The sequence below is a fragment of the Hippopotamus amphibius genome, chromosome 7, assembly GCF_030028045.1.
Source record: "Hippopotamus amphibius kiboko isolate mHipAmp2 chromosome 7, mHipAmp2.hap2, whole genome shotgun sequence".
In the NCBI taxonomy this organism is placed as follows: domain Eukaryota; kingdom Metazoa; phylum Chordata; class Mammalia; order Artiodactyla; family Hippopotamidae; genus Hippopotamus; species Hippopotamus amphibius.
In genome coordinates, this window is record NC_080192.1 from 109,478,645 (window position 1) to 109,497,021 (window position 18,377).

General features: G+C 42.5%; 1 long non-coding RNA gene across 1 annotated transcript in view; it reads left to right on the plus strand.

The window, feature by feature from the left end:
* LOC130857274 (uncharacterized) overlaps window positions 1-7,998 on the plus strand; it is a 146,044-nt gene extending 138,046 nt beyond the window's left edge. The window contains exon 3 of the long non-coding RNA XR_009054792.1: window positions 7,890-7,998. This is a non-coding gene — a long non-coding RNA (uncharacterized LOC130857274). The remainder of the gene's footprint in view (window positions 1-7,889) is intronic.
* Window positions 7,999-18,377: the final 10,379 nt, after the last annotated feature.

Below are 18,377 nucleotides of genomic sequence, written 5' to 3' on the forward strand. Positions count from 1 at the left end.
TCCTATCATAATTGCCCCATGGTCTATTAAGACAGGAGAAGAAAAGAAAGGGGAATTTTAACTCTCAGTATCTTCATTCTGCATTAAATGTGAAATGATGTTTCTTTCTTTGTTTGTTTTATTTAACTCTTTGAATCACTTCATATGTTTAGCAAATCTTCCTGATCAGAGCCTCATGGTTGCCATCAGCCTTCTAAAACATGTTTGGGGACTTGAGCTGAAGATGCCCAGAAATGACCAGTAGCACTTGCCCCGCGTGCAGATGGCTGCCAGACCTCAGATTCCAGCGTGCTCACATTCAGGATCGCCAAACCCCATGCCTCTTTAGACACTCTTCCACTCCTCAGGTCTGGGAAGAAGAGAAATTGTGGGAGGGTATTATAACTGCTTCCAGGAAAACTTTGGTGTCTGGGAAAGACACTTTCCCCATCCCATCTTCTGCTGGAGGGAGGAGACAGAATTCAGGATGCCATACAGCAAGTGAGTTCAAGCAGTTTCATGTGACCCAACTTCCTGAGTCCGTAGGACCTGGATATTACCCTATAATGACCCCATCATCAATAACACTGTGATTTAGCAATAAAGAGAGCATCTAATTCAACCCACACTGGAATATTCCTTTGAGTTATTTTCCTGCAAGAGTTGCAGTACTTCCAGCTATATTGAACAGTAGAGTATCTTCTTTTATTGGGTTGGCCAAAAGGTTCATTTGTTTTTTTCCATAAGATGGCTCTAGTAGCACTTAGTTGTCTTTAACTTCATTCAAAACAATTTTGTTAGTTTATATATGACGGCTGTCATATCAGTGTGCATTTAAAAAAGGACATCAAAATTGGTGAATTTTTGCGTAGCCATTTTAATGTTGAAGATGGAATAAAAAAAGCAACATTTTCAGCATATTATGCTGTATTATTCCAAGAAAGGTAAAAACAAAACTGAAATGCAAAAAAAGATTTGTACAGCGTATGGAGAAGGTGCTGTGACTGATTGAACATGTCAAAAGTGGTTTGCGAAGTTTTGTGCTGAAGATTTCTCATTGTACAATGCTCCACGGTTGGGTAGACCAGGTGAAGTTGATAGCCATAAAATTAAGACATTAATTGAGAACAATCAACATTATACCACATGGGGTATAGCCAACATACTCAAAATATCCAATCAAGCGTTGAAAATCATTTGCACCAGCTTGATTATGTTAATTGCTTTGATGGTTGGGTTCCACATAAGTTAAGTGAAAAAAACCTTCTTGACCGTAAGAGGTATAGATATACATTATTTTTCAGATTATTTTCCATTATAGGTTATTATAAGATATTGAATATAGTTCCCTGTGCTATACAGTAGGTCTTTCTTGTTCATCTATTTTATATATAGTAGTGTGTATCTGTTAATTCCAAACTCTTAATTTATCTTCACCCCCTACTTTCCCCTTTGGTACCCATAAGTTTGTTTTCTATGTCTGTGAGTCTATTTCTGTTTTGTAAATAATTTCATTTGTATCATTAAGATTCCACATATAAGTGATATCATATGATATTTGTCTTTGTCTGACTTACTTCACTTAGTGTGATAATCTCTGGGTCCATCCATATTGCTGCAAATGGCATTATGTCATTCTTTTTAATGGCTAACTGTCCATTGTGTATATATACACCACATCTTTTTTTTTTTTACTCTAGCTAGCAGTTGAGATTTATTAAAAACTATAGTAATTAAGACTTTGTGGTTTTTTTAAAGAATTTTATTGAGATAATTGACCTACAATAAACTGCATATATTTACAGTGTACAATTTGATATTTTTTTCTTATTAGTAATGTATACATGGCAATCCCAATCTCCCAATTCATCCCACCCAACCTCCCCTGCCTCACATTCCCCTCTTGATGTCCATATGTTTGTACATCTATGTCTCTATTTCTGCCTTGCAAACCAGTTGATCAGTACCATTTTTCTAGATTCCGCATATATACATTAATATACGATATTTGTTTTCCTCTTTCTGACTTCTTCACTCTGTATGACAGTCTCTAGGTCCATCTATGTCTCTACAAATGACCCAATTTTGTTCCTTTTTATGGCTAAGTAACATTTCATTGTATATATGTACCACATCTTCTTTATCCATTCTTCTGTCAGTGGATACTTAGGCTGCCTCTATGTCTTGGCTATTGTAAATAGTGCTACAGTGAACACTGGGGTGTATGTGTCTCTTCAAATTAGAGTTTAATCTGTTCCAGATATATGCCCAAGAGTGGCATTGCTGGATCATAAGTCTATTTTTAGTTTAGAGTCTTTGTTTTTGTTTTTGGTGGTGGGGAGAGAAGGAAGGATTTATTATTACTTACAGCAAGTAAGGAGAACAGCAGGGATCTTTTCCAAAACAGTGTGTCCCCAAACAGCAGGGCAAATTTTAAGCTAAGGGTACATGCATATTCATGAGGGGGCTTGAGCAGAAGAGAATTCAGCATGGAATTTGGGCAAAGGTTGACAGCGTCCAAGCCTTAGTTGATTTAAGTCAGGAAGGTCAACCTCATCATGCCATTCTCCACCTGGGTGGAGGCCTTCGTTCTTGAAGATTTATGGCCAACCTCAGAGTATCTCATCACACACAGGGTAAGGAGTCTGCAACCGAGTTCTGCAGATCAGAGTCTAAAATGGGTCTTGCACAACAAAAATTGAAGGCTTGTTCTTTTGGGAGGTTTTAGGGGAAAGTCTATTTCAGAGACTTTTCCAGCTTTTAGAGGTTTCCCACATTCCTTGGTTCCTGACCTTGTGTCAATCAAACCTCCACTTGCATCTTCACATTCTCTTCCTCTATTTTTAGTTTTTTAAGAAACCTCCATACTGATCTCCCAAGTGGCTACATCAATCTACATTCCCACCAACAGGTAAGGAGGGTTCCTTTTTCTCCACACTCTCTCCAGCATTTATTAATTATAGACGCTTTTTGATGATGGCCATTCTGACAGGTGTGAGGTGATACCTCATTGTAGTATTGATTTGCATTTCTCTAATAATTAGTGACATTGAGCATCTTTTCATGTGCCTGTTGGCCATCTGTATGTCTTCCTTTAAATTTTAGCCATTTTGGTGAGTAACTGTATCTCATTGTGGCCTTAATTTGCATATTCCTAGTGACTAAAGATATTAAGCACTTTTCAGGTGTGGGGCCCGGACCTTGAGGCATTATGAGATCTGCACCTGCCCAGAAAGTATCCCCATGCCTAAGGGAGTGAAACATTAAATAACTAAAAAACCCAATGACAGATGGAAATATAGACCATAGAAGAAAGACAAAAACACTTTTCCTGCTTTTTAAACAAGGGGGCCTGTATTTTCATTTTGCACTGGGCCCCACAAATTATGAGCCTGGACCCCACCCTCGGCCTGCTGAATCCAGATCGTCAGGGTAGGGTCTGGAATCCTGTTTCCACTGCCTTTAGGTTAATTTAGGTCACATTCTTTCTATGCAGCTTGGTCATCTACTTCCAGTGTTGCCTTCATTCTCCCCACCAACCCCCAACCACTCTCTGCTTTACAGCCAGAGTGATCTCTCTAAAACAAAAACTGGATGCACTATACCTTGCTTCCCATGTCCCCATTTTCCTGGGGTTAAATCCCAGACTCTAATACCATTTATAAAGCCCCGCATGATTTGCCCCCTGCTTACTCTGCATCCTCAGCTCTCTCCATTCTCAGTCTCCAATCACAGTAAACTTTCAGTTCCTCCAAAGTACACGCTCTCTCAGTCTTCTGTGCCTTTGCAAGGGCTGCTCCCGTTGTCCCATCATTCCTCTTCTTATGACCTCCCTACCCACTTTTTAGTGCGGTTAACTCTAACTCATCATTCAGGTCTCAGCTTTAAAGTCTCTTCTCTGGAAGTCTTCTTAGACCCTCACCCCATATGATAACACTATCATGCTGCATTATAGTTGCCTGTTTACTTACTTACTTACCTCTCCCATTAGCTAATAAGCTTTATGAAGCCCTGTGCCCTCACCTTCTAGCACAGTGCCTGGCACATAGTATAGATTTATGTTTGTTGAATGAACAAATGAATGTTGGAGCACTTCAAGTTCCTTAATATACAAGGCAAGTTTAGGGATGGGGAGGGGAAATGAGACTGAAGAATAAGCAGGGCCCTGATACGGAGGAGAGCATATTTCAGGCAAAAGTTCTATTTTGGTTCTGTCAGTGTGAAGGAGTCTGACAAATTTTATTCCCTGAATTCAAATTCCCACAGGATGGTCTGTTACTATGTCTCTCTGCTCCACATCACCTCTATACATTGGCTTATCCTGATCTCCTGTCTTAAAGCCCATTCCTTGTTTCAATCACATCTTACCTGCTCTCTGAAACTTTTGCTAACTTTCCAGACTCTTCTCTTCTCTCCAAGATTCTACAACATTCCGAGCCAACAGTATACAATCTGTTACTTGATTGCATTCTCTTTTTTACCACCTGCCATCATTTACTGTGTCACATCGTCCTCTGAAAAACAGAATATAGGGGAGAGTGATAATAAGCAAATAAAAGAGGAGATTAAAACAAACATTGCAGTGTGTCCAAATAAATATTATCCCTCCAAATAATCCTCATATGAAATAACTTTGGAACTCCTCTTCGGGAATGGCCTTCAGATCCACTTTATGCACTGTAAAAGAAATAGAGTTGTTCTTTATTGTGACCCTGAGTTTTTTGGCCCCAAATAGTATTTACTTAGCTTGTTCACCTACCATATTCTTCAGACTTGACTCCAGATGACTTTTATGTGTAACTGTAACATCAGTGTTCAATCAGAAAAGCAGAGGCACTATGAGTGACATAGAAAGAGGGATTTATTTCATGGATTAGACCTTACACAATTGTGGGAGCTGGTGAAGATGCATGCTGACTCTGCATCTGAAACGGGTCTGAGGTCTCTTTAGATCATCAGTTGGGAATAAAATGTGATATGAAGAATGGAAGAAAGAAGACAAACAGGATTCCATGTGGATCTCTCACTACCATCATCATTGATTATGAGCATGACCCACAGAGGAACATTTGCCCCAGAGCTACACCTGTGTCTGCTTTCTAACCCTGGAGTCAGAGAAGCTGGAGTAGGCAATGCAGTGGCAGCTCCTTTGAGCCCTGCTACAGCACCAGGCCCATGAGGGGAGCCCCCTGGATCAACAACAGAGTGCAAGCTGCAGTGACACCTGGTACCCTACACCAACCTGCAAATTCTCTCAAGACCAACCCTAAGCCAGCAGTGTACATGGAAGGGTGTTTTGGGAAATGTAGTTCAGCTGAGGACGCTTGACCCCTGAGGGATGGTTTGCTACCATTGAAAGTAGTCAAAAGCAAATGCCAGTATGAGTACCCCAAAGTGCTGGACACAAGGGCAGAATCTTTGGAATGAGTGGCAAATGCTTCCAGGAAGTTCAGATTGACTTCTTTAAAAAAGAACAAATGTTCATTTGGGTATATAACATTTTAATATCTTTATGGAGATTGGAGAGGGGAAGACAAGTCATATTATTTTATAGCTATTCCTTCTTCTGTTTTCATCATTTCCCCCTCTGGTTCTCAAGTTCACAGATCTTTTTGTTGTTGCTGTTGTTGGTTATAATTTAGCTCAACTAAGTATTATGGCTTATTCATAAGTTGTTCAAAAATAATACAGCGGAATGGGTAAATCCTGGGAAAGTATCCCAGAGCTGGCTAATAACTTCTCCCTTCCCAGGGTGGATATTCTCACTACTTTCTCTTATTATGGATGTACTCACTAACTGTAGAGTGTAGAGTCCATTTTTCCTCTGGAATTTTGTCAGCTGGCCTTTCAGCACTTCCACCACATTTGTGCAAGTCCTTTCTCGTTATATGGCGCATGTCAGCTTGTGTGTTATAAGTGTCTCTGAAGGCTTTCCCCTTTAACGATGACAATGTGATATGGATGATCCTATTCTTGTCACCCCAGGCAAATACGGACATAAAAAACCTCAATAACAAATGGTGCGGTTAATGACTTACCTTTCTGTCAGCCTGATCTCAGTTTCTTTTTTTATTTCTTAAAGCCTAGAGGTTTATGATAGCTAATGAATCCACCACCTTGACATTGCTGCTAATTTTTAAAAACTGTGTTAAATACACAAGCACAAAATTTACCATCCTAACTATTTTTGGGTGTACAGTTCAGTAGCGTTAAGTACGTTTACAGTGGTGTACAATCAATACCCAGAACTCTTTTCATCTTGGAAAACTGAAACCCTGTACTCATTACACAACTCATTCGCCCCTCCTTCTAGCCCCTGGCAATGACCATTCTACTTTCTGTCTCTTTGAATTTGATGACTCTAAGTACCTCGTATAAGTGGTACTTATACAAATACTATAGGTATACCTATAGTATTTGTCTTTCTGTGACTGATTTATTTCACTTAGTATAATGTCCTTAAAGTTTATACATGTTGTAGCATGTGTTAGAATTTCCTTTCTTTTAATAATAATGCTGAATACTGAATAATACTCCATTGCATATATTTACAACATTTTGTTTATCCATTCATCCATCAGTGGACATGGGTTGCTTCTACCTTTTTGCTACTGTAAATAATGCTGTGATGGACATGGGCGTACAAATATTTCTTTGAGATCTTGCTTTCAGTTTTGGGGGTATATACCTAGCAGTGCAACTGTTGGATCATATAGTAATTTTATTTTTAATTACTTGAGGAACTTCCATATTGCCTTCCATAGCAGTTGCACTATTTTACATTCTCACCAATAGTGCACAAGGGTTCCAATTTCTTCACAGCCTCACCAACACTTGTTATTTTCTTTTTTTTTTTTTTAATAGTAACCATCCTGGTGGGTGTGAGGTGATATCTCATTATGGTTTTCATTTGCATTTCCTTAATAATCAGTGATGTTGAATATATTTTCATGTGCTTGCTGTCCATTTGTGTATCTTCCTTAGAGAAATGGCAATGGCTCAATTCTTTTTATCACTAAATAATATGCCATTGTATTGGTATACTGTACACAGTTTATCCATTCATATGTTAAAGGACATCTTGGTCACTTTCAAGTTTTGGCAATTATGAATAATGCCTCCATAAAAATTGTGTGAAATTTTTGGTATGGACATAAATTTTCAACTCATTTTGGTAAATTTCAAGGAGCATGGTTGCTGGATCATATGGCAAGAGTATGTTTAGTTTTGTAAGAAACTGCCCAAGTGTCTTCCAAAGTGGCTGCACCATTTTGCTGTCCTGCCAGCAGTGAGTGAGAGTTCCTGTGGCTCCACATTCTTGTCCGCATCTGATGTCAAAGAGGGGAAGAGGGAGCAGATAGTAGACAAGATTATGCCCACCCCTTCCACAGGCCATCCTCTGGAGCTCCCACAGCTGCACTGAAATGCGTGTTTCTGTGTCTCTCTTGAGGCCAGTGACTACTTACTTATCTTTGTATAGTAAGAAGTATAGGGTCTGGCACAGAGTAGATGCTTACTATTTGTGGAATAAATAAGTGAAACAGCCACAAGTGATGTTACCACTTTCTGGAGAAAGCTCTGTGGCAGTGATTCTTAACCGTGTCTGCACATTGGAACCACCAGGGAAACTGCAGAAAAAAGGCAAAAGCCTGGGTCTCACTCTCAGAATTTCTAATTTGGGTGTTCTTGGGTAAGGCCTGGATCAGAGGATTTTTAAAATATTGCCAAGTGATGGTAACACAAGTATCCCCCAGTTTTTGGACATTCCCTTTATAGCACTTCACTTTTATGAATGACCTACGTTATTAGTACCTGTTCTTGATAACAATAACAACATAAATCCAGGGAGAATTTTGGCTTTTACAGAAAATGGTGAAAAGCTAAAATAGCATTAAGCATTTGTTTTGCAGGGAGCAGTTAAAGAGGCAGAGTTTCACCCCAAGCAGTGAGAGGGGCACCACCAAGCCCCCTCCCCAGGAACCACATTCAGCATCTCAGCATCAAGCTTTGAAGCCATAGCTTTGAACTGGGTCTGTGAGTATCTGTGCTTTATCTTGATTTATTTTGTGCATCCGTGAGCAAGATGTGTCCTAAGGTAATTGCTTCTTTGATTTACGCTATCTTGGCTTCAAAAGGTTTCATAGGAACGTTCTACTTTCTGAAAGCAGGGGAAACCTGTATGTAGTCCAGACCAAGAACCACTTGAGGAAGCATCAGAAACATCTGGAGGGCTTGTTAAAACACAGATTGCTGGACTCCACCCCCAGAGTGTCTGATTCAATAGGTTTGGGGTCCAAGAATTTGCATTTTTAACCAGCCCCCAGGTGATGCTGATGTTGCTGGCCCAGAATAGACTAGAAGAGAGAGATCTCATTCAGCTGTGAACAATCCATTCTTCCTTTCTCTTATTAACTTCATAACTGGCCCCAGGGATGGACTTATGAATAGTGTACTATTACTAGATATTTTCAATATTTTAATATATACCCTCATACTTCCCCCAAAAGAATTTGCAGTTCTAGTATGATTTGAAGAGAAATCAAAAAAGTTCTCTGGTAATTACTAATTCACTTTCTTGGCTATTAAAAGCTTATCAAGGCCTTTATTACAAATATTGCATATAATGCACATTTCCTCCTTGGAGGAGGTAGAACACTGAGCTCAGTGGGGGAAAGAAGATAGTGAAGGCAGACTAGGATGGGGACATGCAAAATTACTGACAATATTCGTGAGAACTGCCTGGGTTTGACCCTCAGGGTTTTGATTCCTGACAGCCCAGGAATCCTGTCTTCAGTCACTGGCTGTCCTGTTCCCTGTCTCCACTTGTGCTCACCCCTGCACTAATCATACCCTGAGCACTGCCCCTCCCCGCCAAACTGAGCATGTACTGCAACCTTTTTTGTTCTCCTGTTCAAGTTCCTCTTTGATCAACTTTGCCTCTCTGGGTTTCAGCTGTGTCATATGTAAAGTGAGGCGAGGAGGATGGGGGAATAACACAAAAAGGCCAACTTGGATATTTGATCACTGTGATTTCTACACTAATTCCCTGGCTTCAGGGCAGAGCAGCACAAAAGCTGACAAACCGCAGCTTTGCTCTGGAACACCCAGCCTCAGCAAGGGATTGAAGGGAAGTTAGTTGGCTTTTCCTTATTTGCCTTATGGGGTCAACCTGGTGTAGAGAATAGAGACCTGGACTGAGAATTAGGTGTCCTAGGTATCAACTGAAAACAAACCAACAAACAAAAAACTGCACAACCTAAAAGTTGAGTCATGTTTTATTCTGGGACGTCATGGAGGACTATAGCTTGGGAGACAGCCTCTCAGCTCTGAGGACTGTCCCAAAAAGGTAAGAAAGAAGCCAGGATATGAAGGAGTTTTGCTGAAAAACCAAACCAAACCAAACCAAACCAAACCAAACCAAACAAAACATGTAGTCCAACATCAAAAGATTACTGCTAGTCACAAAAAAAGAGACATCTCAAGTTAATGATTTCAGTGCTTTTCTGGAGATGCAAGTCTGGGCTCTTTGAAATTATTCCTTTGATATGCATACCTATCTAGGGCTGGTATCCTGTTCTTCTCCTTCCTGACTTCCCCTCAGGGTGCACCGTCAGAGGCAGCTGCAGTGGCTGATGCCTTGATGGATGGGCAACATTTGTTGTCCACATTGGTGTGGTCCCAGTTCTACTTTCCACCTTCTGTGAGATTTGGGGCAATCATTTCACCTGTTATGGGCCTTCTTGTTCCCTCATTTGTTAAAAAGAGCTACCGTATGGGGCTATTTGGAGGATCAAATGGGAGAATGGAAGTGAAAGCACATGGTGCTTATCAAAGTACTTGTATTATATTGGGGCCCAGCAGCCCATCGTACTTCCAGATTATTGTAACTGAGAAGGGATGCCACAGTGCTTGGATCCCCACCCCATTCTATAAACTTCATCAAACGCTGTAGAACACACCTAAATAAACCAGAATGTATCTGTGCTCATAAAGAAAGGTATGGCAGAAACTCAGTGGGAAATCCAATCCAGGTTGGTTCCAGAAACACACTTTATACTGAATTTTGCATCCATGATTCTCATGATCTTCATACACATCCCACCTTCCAGCTCAGTCCCTGGGCCATATTCTTTTTCTCTAGCTCATAATCCCCAAACTCAAGTAGAAATATCCTTATTGGACCCTGACTCTCAAAAGGAAGAGAGAAATTCCCAGTGGCTTAGAAAGGACAATGCCACTAGTCCCTGAAGAGACCCCGGCACTTTCTAAAGGAGAAATTTCATTGTAAGCTGTGCTGTTCTATGAGCAGTGGCCCTTAGCCAAACCAGAACTGAGGAACTCTCCTCCCTTCACTGAATATTTAGAAATGTATTTTAGGTTGTTTTGTTGGTTTTACAATAAGCATGCATGACTTTAGCAAGCAGAGGAACCAAGGATTTTTTTTTTATCTATAAAAATACTTTATTATTGGTAGAACATTGGTCAGAATTGTTACTGCATTCTATTTTTGTTGATTGTTGTTTTGAAGTATACATATATAATGGGGACAATATTTTGAGAGTACTAAACCAATGCATTTTCATGCTCTGTAACTCATAGTTCCTAGAGTTACTGAGGCTCTCACATTAACCCAGACCAGAGTAGAGAAGATACTCCTTCAGCCATTATCCATGAGGCCTGGTGTTCCCCAAGACAGGAGGCTATGGCAAGGATTATTCATTCTGAAGAGGTCAAAGTGTGGGAAAGGAGAGACATAGATCCAGAGGGAGATGGAGATGGTCAGATGCCAATGCCAGAGTTCTAGACCCTCCTTCCTGGCTGAACTTCAAGGTGAGGAGACTGTTGAGACATCTGGTTGGGCACTGTTGGAGCTCAAGTTAATCGGATTTGGTGACTGCATTCCCAGGGCACGATCTTGAGAGGCTGCAGGCCTCTAGGAGCCCAGCCTTTAGCTTCTCTATATGCAACCTGGGAAGAATGATGATGTGGTCTCAGAGAAGGCAGGAGAGCAGAGGCATTTCTCTACAGCCTGTGTGTGGCATACAGAAGGTCCAGGAGTTCCCAACTGCCTTAGTAAGGTAACACAAAGGGGCTTAAGCCTGATGAAATAGCCAATGTGGAGTCAGGATGAAAAAAAAACCTCAGCATGTAGTGCTTTTTTAAATCAGAAAGAATGTGTCTAAGAACTCAGACTCCAGGATGTGTGCCAGTGAGAGACAAAAGATTGGATGAGGCCAGTCGAGAGGTCAGGCTAGGGAGCAGGAGACATGTGGATCTAAGTCCTCCTCTCTCCTGGTGTCACGAGGTCATGTAAACTCCCACTTACCCCAGATATCATCTTAAAAGGGAGTGGGAGAGGAAATGGAGAGAAATGAGCATTTTTGCAAACTCTGGGTCATTCAAAAGATATTATTTAAATGGCACAAATGGAGATTCCGGTGATTCAAAAATTTAAAGATTGTTTCCTTCTCTCACTACTCATGGGTTGGGAATTTGAGGGAGAAATTAGATCAGTTATGGAAAGATTAAGAAGTTTTATTTCCTTTGTACAACTGAGTAGTGCAATGTGTAAAGGTCCAACACTGCTGCATGTATGTGCTTTTAGTTGGACGATGTCAATTGTTTGCCCCTTGGTTTTGTGTGCCTTCTTGATATGCACAATATTCAGTCCTAGAATCCTCGGAAAACAATCTACACACACATAGTAACATCATAGCCCAGTTACTGCCATGACCACAGCTCTGATTTGGTGTCACCAGGCTCCACACCTGGTTTGAGGTCACCCTGGGTTCTAAAGGGACCTGAAACATCGCTGTAAGTTGTCATTAAAATATTTTGCCTACTTTCATCACCCCAGCTTTATATCCTTCCAGCAGAAATGCCCAAGAATTGTGTTATAGTCCCCAAATTTAAAAGTAGTTTTCAGAGTGTTTTATTTGTGTTAGGTCACATTGTCGCAACAACTCCGTGAGTTAGATGGATGAAATGGTAGTAGTTCCATTTTATAGAAAAATCAATTCTCAGAAGCTTAAGTGTTATCAGTCAGGGCCCAGTGATGAAAACAGAAAGCAAATTAGGTCCTTCAACAGAAAGAATTCATTATAGGGGACTGGTTGCTGGCCTTTGTGTACTCAAACTACTCATACCAGCTTGTGAAATTCAGTGATGCCATGTTGGTAGTTGAAAATTATACATAGTGAATGATCTATATTACAAAAAATGGTACATATTACAAATCAGGTTTCTTTTTGTTTTTGTTTTCCTGGTGAGCTGGTTATTAAATATTTACCAGCACATCACTGGTTCTAGGTATTGGAGGACTGGGAAAAAAGGGAACATTGGCATAACAGAGATAGTAACTGGAGAAAGCAGTTACCATCCCAGGGCCAGGAAACAAAGGAAAGAGGTTGGGTTATAAAAACCTAGAAGGTCAGAGGAGGGGCCCCCAGAGCCTTGGCTCAGACTGCAGAGGGGTGACTGCCCCCCTGGTGCTGATACAGCTGAGGGGCACAATGATACTGCATAGGAGTGCTGAAGGAACATGGAGGCCACAACCTACCACTGAAGCTGGGGTGAAGCTGACAGGGATAGCAAATAAGCCAACAGAAAGGAGTGTGTCCTTCCTCCTCCTCCTGCCTTGAGTCTCCCTCTGGCACCCCTATTGGCAGAGCTTAACAGTGAGCAGCAGCAAAGAAGAAATGTGGTTTGCAAAGTCCCTAGCTGCAGCATTTGTAAGCCACATACAGATGGGTGAGAGACAATAGCTTAAAAACTAGCACATTAAGGGACTTGCCAAAGATCACATAGTAAGTGTCGTCTGCCTTGTTCCCTGTGATAGTTCAGTGCCTAGGCAAGTCCCTGGTATATAATATGCACTCAGTAAACAATTGTGGAAGGAAGAAAAGAAGGCAGCCCAGACTAGCCCAGAACACATTCAAAGACAAGAAGAATCCAAAATATCCTGGTCTCCACCTCCCCACCCCCAGTGTGTAAACACAATCACAGCATCAAGTAGTCTTTACACTTGACCCAGTTGTCTCCTAGTGCTGCTGTGGGAGCTGCCTAAGGAGGTGCTGCAGCCTGGTGCTTTGGAGAAACGATCTGGATTCAAATCCCAGGCCCACTATTTAAAAGTTGTGTGGCCATGGGCAAATTACTCAACATCTCTAAGTCTTGGTTTCGTCCTCTTTAAAACGGAGGTAATAATATATTGAGTGCAAAGCTTAAACAAGGTAACTGATTGTTTGTGGCACATGTTCAATCAATGCTCACTGTTACTCCCGCCCCACAGCCCAGAAGGGTGGGCAGATAAATGGCCAACTGAGGCCAGGCTGGGGCCCGTGACCTTGTTCTGGACTTCCCCTCCCCCTGCTCCCCAGTGCTGGCCAAGACCCGGGCTGAAGGAGCAGGGATCTGCCCAGGGCTGCCACAGTCAGGCCAAGGGTTGGAAGATGGAGGCCAGGCTGGCCAGGCCTAGGCTCGGCAGCGCAGGAGGGTTCCTTAGGCGGCACTGGGAACCTCACTGCGACTTGGAGATGGGAATCTGTGCGCTTCCTAACAGGTCTACGTTTCAAAGCAAGTTTACTCCTGACGGAGACAAACGCGGGTGTGGCGGTTCCTTGCATTCAAAACGAAACAAAAGAAAAGAAAACAAAGAGAGCCCCCGCCCCCAAGCCCCGGAAGGCCTTGCAGACCTTTTCCCAGGCAAAATGGGCAGCCAAAGAGGAGGCAGCGCCTTTGTGGCTGCTGCCTGGATTCAGCGCCTAGGAGCGCAGCCCTCTCGGGGGCTCAAGTCCGGGGCCCCGCGTCTCAGTGGCACCAGGGCCCCAGGGGCGGGGCGGGCGAGGTTCGTGCCGTCCAACCCCGGTCCGAGCCGGGTCGCGAGCCGGGGAGGGCGGGAGCGCCGCCGGGCTGCAGGCGCCCCGCCCCGGGAAGCACCCGCTCCCCCGGCCGGAATCCCGGGAATGTCGCCGGTACGGGAAGCATCTGGACGGCCTCTGGGCAGAGGGAGGGGTCCAACCTGGAATTTCTCGGGTGCTTTTGCACAAATTCCCCTCGAGCTTTTCAGCCCCGTGAAGTTGAAGCCCACGAGGATGAGAAGGAAGTCGCCTACTTCTTCTCCGGGCAAACTCCGTCGTGGCAAAGGCTCCCAATCCCCGCTCTGCGAGCACCGAAACGCCCTTCCCGGCTGGAAAGCTCCCTTCTTTGTGTCTGAGAGAGGAAGCCCTCCCCCGCCGGGAAACCCAGCGGCCAGCCCGGGCAGGTGTTTCCAGCTGGACTGTCGCCACCTTGTGGCAGGATTGTGTGGCCACATGGCCCATCGGCCAGACCACCCTGCCTACAACTTTTTCAGGTCCCCGAAGTACCTTTCCTTCCTTCCCCCAACCAGCTAGGAATGGAAAATTTTAAATCATGTTCCCTGGGCACAGGAGTTGAACTATGAGGCGTCTGTCCCCTCCTCGACTAATTGCATGAACGGTGTCCTCCTAAAGGCAGCCAGGTGTTAGCTGGAGAGACCAGCCTGACTGGGGGGCTCTGCCTCCTGAGGCACAAAAACCAACCTGAATGAGGTGGAATCCCCACCAGTTTCCCGTGATACAAACTGATGATTAAGAAGACAGAGTCCTGTTCCTACTGGTTAGTCATGTTATTACGCTTGATGAGTATTATTAAAGGACCCCTGTTATTAAAGACTCCCTGTTATTATTGTTATGGTCATTATTTAGCACTTATAATGTATTCTGTATTTTCAAAACACTCAGGCTATTATCTCCTTGGGCTTTCCAAACACTTCAGAGAGGCAGGCAGGTGACAACGTCATTTTATAAAACAGGGAAACTGAGGCACTGTAATTAGTGCCAGGTTCATGGATTGATGAGTCAATAGTAGTCATTTTCTTTCTTGGATGATAACTGTCTTACTCCAAAGTGTCATAGATGCCAGTAGATGGTAAATAGACACCCTAACTTGGGAAACTAGTTTCTCTCACCCACATTTATGACCCACTGTAATCACATTAGAAACCCAGTTCCAGAAGTTTTAAAACTTTCGAGTCATGTGTTCATTGCATTGAGCATATGGGTGATGTTAATTGCATTTTATTTTATTTTTTACAAGTCAAACACAACCCACTAAAATAAAAAAGCAAGGATGTTACAAGAAGTAAACCAGGTGTATCTTGATTTGGAGAATAAATTGGTTTTCAAGACACTTATTCATTATGAAAATACCCCATTCCTTAGACACAACAAGCATTTTTAAAAAGACCAATTAAAAAAACCAACCATCTTAACATCTATTGTCTTCTTAGAGACAAGAAAAACTATTTTCTGCTTTTAGACTTTGTTTCTTCTTTTCAAAAAAGTTTTTAGTCTTATGAGTACATGTACTCATATTACCAGAGGGCCTTAAGTTTTTTCAATAACTTTTTTCTTTCCAAAAGCAACAACAAAATAAATTACTTTGCCCTGCTCATAGAAAACAGTCATATAATGCACTCCCTTTCCTCCTCCTCATCCCCTTTCCCCCCAAAAGAAACGCATCCTGTCATTCTGTAAGTCTCCAGTGGAAAGCCTTGGGCTTGAATTTGGAGCTGGGTCAGGGATGAGGCAAAGGAAGATTTGAGAGGCTTGTCCTATCCTCAGTTGCTGAGTTAGCCTAGCCCCCAGCAAAGCTGTAACGTTGAGGAAGTTTGTCCTTGGAGCTTTTTCATACAATCTTTAGTGTTCTCTTTTTACCCAATTCTCACCCCCAAATAATACATTTCTAAATGTACATGTTTAAAGAAGTTAAAGTAGTTGTTTGCCGGTTCGAGGGGAATCAGGCTAGACTTCTCAGCCTTCCCTTATATTTTTTCAACTCAATCATTCACTCAGAAGGAATGCATTTATAAATTGTATTAATAAATAGCTACTCTTGATGGGCCTATGATAAGAAAGGCACTCTAAATTCGTTATTCCTATGCAGCAGTCCTTTGAAGCAGATTCTCATTATCTCCACTTTACGGGTGAGGAAACTAAAGTTGAAAAAATATCTCAAAAAATATGCTTATGTCACACAGCTAGAGGGAGAGCTTGGATAGGAACATAAGGTTGCAACTTCTATGCACTTAGAAATATGAAGCTCCCTTCACCCTCTGGATTCCTCTGGGTAGGAAAACAAGACTCAAGAGTGTGATAGGTACGTAGGAATTAATTGAAAAATAACACAGAATGACAAAATATTACTAGTCAGTGGGGAAAGGGTCCTGTGCACTTATGCAACATTTATTGTGTCTATAGAGTGGATTCCCTGCTCAGCTGGCCAGCCAGCCTTGTCCTTTTGTCTGTGTCTTAGGCCAGCTGGATGAGATGGGATAGAGTGACAAGTCAATGGAGAAGCGTATGACTCCCTGAACTCTCAGATTCCTTCAACTTCCAGCCAGTGAGGAAGAGGGTTCTCCAAGGAAATCCCAGCCTTCACCGGGTACAAAAAAAAGTCCAAAGCCCTAGGCAGTCCTAGTTGGAAAACAAATATGTAGACATTTACTAGTGTGGTAAATGGGAATTTTTCCAGGTGGTACAGTATACACTGAATAAGAAAAGGGTAACATAACAATGGGGGTGGTGATTTCCACTCAATTGTGAGATTTAAGAAATTGATAGGAAATTGACAAGCAACATGGAGCAGTGTTTGAGAGTACTTCTCTGGGGCCAGACTGCCTGGATTGAAGTCACAGCTCCATCACTTAGCTGTATGACCTTGGGCCAGTAATTTGGCCTATCTGTGCCTCAGTTTCTTCATCTGTAAAATGGGAGTGATTATAGTACCTGCCTCATAAGGTTGATGTGAAGATTATATGAGTTAATGTGTGTGCTTGGAGCAGTGTCTGGTCCATGGTAAACACAATGCAAATATTAGTATTTATCATCATTAGGGTAGAAAGAAACTTTTCAATCAAACTTATCTGGGCTCCTATCCCTACTAGGTGGTCCTAGATTAATTACCCAACCTCCTTGAGCTTCAATGTCTTCATTTATAAAACAGGGTAATAACACCTATGCAGGCAGGGGCATTGTGAGGATTAAGTGAGATAACATGCATGAAAATACTCATCACAGTATTGGTCACATAGTAGTAGCTCAATAAATTCCCATTTCCTTCCTTTCTTTAACATTAACGAACTTTTCAGTGTGTGTTTAGTGGTAGCAAAAGAATAGTAAAAGTGAAAATATACACAATCTATAAATATATCTCATAATTAAACTGTATAAATTAAAATATATTTTAAGTTAAAAAGAGAATTCTGTGGCTTGTAGGGATATCATAGCACCCAGACATAAAATGGCTGCCAAGCAGGCCTGTTGCTCAGGAAAACTGTGAGGCATGTCAACAGCAAGTCTGTCTCCCTCTTTCCGTGTAGTGTTTTGGTGGAGTTCAACGTTGCCTTCCTCTTCAGACTGTCTGAAGGCGGGATCTTTGGGAGGAGTGGGGGATGAGGTGAGGAAAGGGACGTGGAATGACTCACCCAGGGGTCACGGTGCTCACCATTGCTTCAGCCCCTTTCCTTTCTTCCTTGAAGTCAAGGTCTGAGAGACTGCAGCAGGGCTGAGGTGGAGGGAGAGGCTCAGGGTCAGCCCCCGGCACTCGACAACATGTTGGACCAGGTGTGGGTCCAGTGCATCCTTGCTCCTTGCTCCTCAAAGGGCAGCATCAGTAGCATCCAGGGTCTCATTAGACATACAGAATCTCAGGTCCCACTCAAGACCGACTGAATCAGAATATGTGTTTTAACAAGATTCCCTGAAGATTTAAATGCACGTCAAAATTTGGGAAGCACTGAGCTATAGAGGTCATGAAACCCATAGTAGCCACTTGGTCTGAAAGCATGCTGGGATTGGGGCCTCTGCTTTAAAGTGTGTGTCTCCTCTTCATTTCCTCTTCCCTTGAACCCACACTGTGTGCCTTATAAATGGAGAAGATAGTGACTTACTATGGTGAGAGTGGCCACTTGGATTGATCAGAACTCTCAAGATGTGCAGAACTGGGAGGTGGCCCAGATGACAATTGAAGACTCCCTTTGGTGGCAAGCAGGGGTGTGAGGGCAACAATCAGTCAGGCCGTATCTATGGAACACCTATTTGTGCCAGGTGCCTACTGTGTGCAAACACTGTGGATGACAAAAAGAAGTAGCATGGTGCCTTGGAAAGCACTGTTCTGGGAGTTTTCAGGAGATCTGGGCTCTGGTCCAAACTCAGTCTTTAAGTAGCTGGGCAATTTCCCTCACCCCTCAACGTCTTCCTTTCCCATCTGAAAAATGTGTGGGTCAGATTAGAGGATACTAAATTCCCATGCAAATCTAAAGAGCTGTGATTTGAATAGCCCTAGTCTCAAAACCTTAGTCTAAGTGAATAGACAAA